The 5,336-nt window shown below is 40.8% G+C and overlaps 1 long non-coding RNA gene across 4 annotated transcripts; it reads left to right on the forward strand.

Annotated features, from left to right (window-relative positions):
• The first annotated feature begins 376 nt into the window (after window positions 1–376).
• Window positions 377–5,079, forward strand: LOC125515993 (uncharacterized). 4 transcript variants are annotated; one of them, XR_007287201.2, is made up of 4 exons: window positions 377–690; window positions 779–1,570; window positions 1,682–2,357; window positions 2,461–5,079. It is a non-coding gene; the product is annotated as an uncharacterized LOC125515993 (long non-coding RNA). The 4 variants fall into 4 exon arrangements; XR_007287200.2 differs by having other exon boundaries at window positions 779–961; window positions 1,207–1,570; window positions 1,682–5,079; XR_007287199.2 differs by having other exon boundaries at window positions 771–1,570; window positions 1,682–5,079.
• The last annotated feature ends 257 nt before the right edge of the window (window positions 5,080–5,336 follow it).

Below are 5,336 nucleotides of genomic sequence, written 5' to 3' on the forward strand. Positions count from 1 at the left end.
TGACGACGCCGGCAGTGACCATCAGGCCAGTTTGTTTGAGAGGCTTCCTTTCTTAATTGCTCAACAATGAGGTTGTTGGAGATAAGGATGAACGACGGAAGGCCTTGTCTGTAAATATGGAGAGGGGTGCATGTATCTATTAGTTTAATTTTCATCCGTCAGATATAAATCGGACGGTTTATATTGCAAGATGGCACGCGTACCATCATCATAACCCGGTTTTTTATCTCTACTCATAATGTCTCAGTTGGTTGAATAGTACAGTTTATTTTCGTCTCACCACTTTCAACCGTTTTTTTTCGCTGGTTTTTTTCGTCCTCTCTCCCCCCCCTCTCCACCCCACGAAGAGGCTACCCCTCGCATGAAACGAAAAAAAACCAGGCGAAGAGCCCTCTCGCCCGTAGCAAAAAATAATCAGGCAACAACGCTCCCATCGATCTAGGCCACGTCGGCGCCGCCGCCGCCAATCCGCTCGTATGCCGCCGCCGCCAATCCGCTCGTATGCCGTCGCCGCCATTCACCCCTCTCGCATGCCGCCGCCATCACCCATCGCCACTGATCGGACGTGGAGCTCGTGTGCCATGACCTCCATGGCACCCATGGCCGCCTGCTCGGGAGATGGGGTCGCCATGTTCGACGCCGCCAGCGCCTCGTGGACCTCAGCTCCAGGTCCGCCGCCATCGAAGTCAGGTACGCCTCGTCGACGACGACGGCCATGGTCGCCAGTCCCCACTTCCATGGTCAATCAACTGATCTTATCTGAGATGAAGTTCTACAGGAAGAGAATCTAGAAATTCTTGCGCTGGATGCAGTAGACGAAACTGATCTATTTGATCTGATCCCAACTTCCCAAGTCCCGATGAGAACGTATACCTACGTGGATCCAAGTCGAGTTGGGAGCGGCATCGATCCAATGAATGTGCAAGGAATTTCTGAATACATCACTTCTATTTGATTATGGGTATGTTCGTTGGTCATTCAATTCAATTGTTCGTACAACAGCAGAATTTTCCCTTTAGCACGAATTTCCAGTAGTTGTGTTGCTTCTTTTGAAGGTGGATCTTGGATTCATTCCATTAGTTTTATTTTCCGAATTTCCAATTATTTGAGTATCCTCTCTATAGCTGCCTTCAGAGAAGAACATGAGCCTGAATACTAATGCATCTGTCCAAGCATGAGGAAATTTGCTAAAGTCTTTGCGGACAGGTTGACGACAGGAGCTGATCGGAATATAAGATACTAATGCATCTGTCCAAGCATGAGGAAGTTTGCTAGTCTTTTGCGGACAGGTTGACGACAGGAGCTGATCGGAATATAAGATACTAGGACGACGCATGGTCCATGGGGGATACCTTCTTCACCACCACTCTCCGGGCAGCCCGACCATGCTCCTTTTCATGGCTTTGCTTCCTTGGCCTGATTCTTTTAACTGATGAAGCTTTCGTCGATTTTACTATTTTCAGGTGCTATAAATCCAAGCGTTCATCCATTCTGGTCTAATTCTTTGGATAATTTATGAAGGTTATGGTTCTGGTATTTGTACGTATTTGCAAATTGTTCACCAGGCCTGGTTAGTATCTTGGACTGCAAAAGCACATCTCTTAGTTCTTTAATATGCACTTAGCTAGATTTATATTCCTAAATGTCTGTATCATTAATGCCATGGCTCTTTTACTTATAGTTGTCCTCGAAGGAGGAAATAATAGGGAGGATTGGAGATGCACAGGGCATGCCATGGCAATGAAGTGTACACCATGGACAGCTAAGCCTAAACCATGTTAATAAATTTTTATATGCTCAATTTATGATTTTGTGTTGGTTCTGATGGTTTGAGAAAAATTAAGTGAGCCAGTATAAACAAACGCTAATTACTTCAATTCAGTTATGCAAGCTGCAGAAAACGAACTATTAACTCTGATCTTCTAATGCTTCCTCTTCTTTCTTAATGTGGTTTGGCTCAACAAACAATATTTTCTTTGTGGCATACTGCACTAGCTCTGATTTGAGTACTTCAATTCAGCATAAAGTAGCTTATTTTCCCTCCTATTGTTAGTCTGCAATGATATGTACTGTCCTCAAGTACACTGTCGTGTTTTGGCAAGCGATTTGAAGCTAGCGTGCTGTATTTTTGCAGGTGATTGCTTTAATCCAATTTTGCAAGCAATCTAAAGCCAACAGGCCTTGTTTCTTCCCAAAGTGGTGGCGGTTAGAGGCTAGCAGTACTTATGGTGTGCAGTTTAAATTATTTAAGGAAGATTTGATTTTCCCCACAAAAAAGGAAGACTTGATTTGATGCCTCTAACTGATTATATCTTTAAGCAAACAATGGATATTGAATAACTGCATCATATTTGGAGGTAACAGTGACGTGTCATATGTTTTGGGATACAGGCAATACTTTACTTTACTTACCAAATTACATTACTACATTACTAATAGAAAATTTACTTATAATGATAGGAAATCGTGTCTATTGATGGAGCTCGAACTACATAGTACAATCAACATGTGTCTAGCTCAGAGCTCTTGTCCTATAATTCCATGTTATGCATGATTTCTTCTAAAGTTTCCATGAATTTTGCTTTACATCAAAAACTTAATCGAACTCCTTCCAGGACAAAAGTAAACAATACTACATATCTTGATATAAATCCTCTGAGTAGTATGCCCCAATTTTTAGTTCTTCATATACATTTTTACTTGCATAGTATATTAATTTTTCTCAAAACAGGTACATACTTCTATCATGCATAGCGAGTGTATGAAACATCTTTTTTAATTAAGATGTCCTTCAATAAAAATATTGTATATTTAGAAATATTTGGATAACATACATGATCTGTATATTCTTTTTCAAGTAGAGTTAGGAATATATTTTTAATTAAGAAACATATTTTGTACAGAGGGGGTGGAAGTGCACCGTTCATAAGCTTAGGGAAGCACAAGCGCACAACCAGTTACCATCATCTTCAAATGCGCCGATATAATTGGCAATGCATGTTTCTCCATGTTTTAAGTATACATATCATGTTGTGGTCCATAGGCACTTGGGCTCCCTCCATGATCTGAGTAACATTATTGGCTTGTATATGCAATGTTTTCTACTCCCTCCGTTCCCAAATATTTGTCTTTTTAGAGATTTCAAATGAACTACCACATACGAATGTATATAGACATATTTTAGAGTGTAGATTCACTCATTTTGCTCCGTATGTAGCCACTTGTTGCAATCTCTAGAAAGACAAATATTTAGGAACGGAGGAAGTAGCTACAGAAGCAAAGATCAAAACAATTCACAAAGCTACAGACAATTAAACCGCTCAATTAATAATTCACCACACTTTTATCTGAAATAATAGATCAAACATGGGTACTTTTAAATTTTTATTGTACAAAACTGTTGCAACGGCATGCAACCCTGTACTGTACTAATTTGTACAGAGATTGCAAGCTGATGTTTTACAATGATATAGGAAGATTAGTAATGGAGATACAAGAGATGGTTGAGGGTTGCTCGCTGATTCAATTCGTGCTTGGTCTAGGACTAGATGGCAGTGTGGATGTTGGGTATGACAAGAAGAACGTATGGGTCGTGTGCGTCGTCATCGACCACCCATCATCGAGGACAGGGCCTCATGTGGGACCTCGGGAGGAGGGGAGAACAAGGGCGTGCACAACATCAGAGCCGATGAAATTCATGTGCATGGACTGCGTCCGGCCTGCCGTGGCCGACCGCTCCATCCTGCTCCTCTAAAAGTGCATGAGCAAGGCAATCCTGCCATTATTTTTGGACATCTGCTATCAACACAACTACTTATTTCCCATATTGTAACCAGTAACAGGCTAGCGGCTATGCTATTTCATTTCACAATGTATATACGGAGGTACCTTTGGAGTTCAGTGTGTCCATTACATGCTTTGTGTGTTGAGAGGGGTCCACATGGTGGCGGGCGGAGTTCCTTGGGCTCCATGGAGGCAGCTGAGACCTGGTGTTGCGCTCCTCCCTTTGTCCGCCACCTCGCCATCTCGGGCGCCGCTGTGGCGAGTGCTCTAACCAGCTCCAGATCGCTACACTCTACAGAATAATTCTTCAACTTATCAATCTTGCTACTGGTATTCATCCACCACTAGGTCCTTTATCTGGATGTGTTATTAGTTCTTCGCAACTCCCAATTCCGATCCGTTCTAGAGGGTAAGTATCTTTTTTAAATGAATGAACAGGAAAACTGTGTCTTAGTAAAAAAAATCATGTTTCATTTGTGTATGCGACATTTAAGGACAGTGCCATCTGGAGAACTTGTTCATTGGTGCTTTCCATGAGGTTTATGGTAAGATTATATATTTGTTTGTTTGTTGCGACAGAAATTATAGAGTTGTTTTCCCTCTATTGTCTTTATCTATTCACTTTGATACAATACACAATTAAATGATCGGGGTTTTGAATACATAGCATGGGTTCCTTGTGTTGGAGGCATTTGACACAAGCCTTTGCTGCTGTATAGCCAAGCTGGATTCTTTACATTCTCAGAATTACATTTATCATTTTCCCTCTTGGAAGCTAAAAAAGAATAGTAAATGTATTTTGTTCATAGCTAGGCATACTTTGTTCTTGGAAGGCATAGTTTGTTATTAAATTCTAAACAGTTTTATAAATGGTGACAAATAAAGGGTTGTTATTAATTTCTAGGGATACTGAAATTTTTGGCTTGTACTGAATTGTTTATGGACCTATTAAAATATCCCCTTGCACTGAAATTTGATTTCTACTGACTTTTTTTTAAAGATACCTAAGACTTCTTGTGCTAAAATTACCCTGTTACTAAAATTTGCCTTGCTACTGTTGTACTAAAATTTAACTATTTAGTAGGAAGGAAGAGCACAAGAGGGAGCAAAAAAGAACAAGGAGAAAGCGACGCTTAGGAGAAGTTAGCTCAAAATCCACTTACATGATTCGTGGTTTTGCCTAACCACTACTTGATTCGTGATAGCATTGCACCAGACACATAACATCCAGTTGTATAATTGTATAAGTAGAGTGTACTTGATGCCTATTCATCTTTATTCATCCTTCTGTTTTCATCTTTGGGTCTATTTGACTTGTTCCCTGAATAAATTATGGACCCCCTTAGCTGGCAAACGGTCACTGGGAGGGTTTGGAATTTGCGAATGATTTCAGTGCCATTTTTTAGTTAGAGGGGATGGCAGTTTCTTCAGAGCGACAGGGCGGTTTCTGTCAGAGAAGGTAATTTCTGTTTTTAAAACTGTCATCGTTTGATCTCGTCTCAAAACTAAATCTGCCATAAAAAGGGGTTCGATTGTGACAGAAGGTAAGTTCT

This window comes from Triticum urartu, chromosome 6A (genome assembly GCF_056163025.1).
Source record: "Triticum urartu cultivar PI428250 chromosome 6A, HENAU_Tu73, whole genome shotgun sequence".
NCBI classification, from domain to species: Eukaryota; Viridiplantae; Streptophyta; class Magnoliopsida; order Poales; family Poaceae; genus Triticum; species Triticum urartu.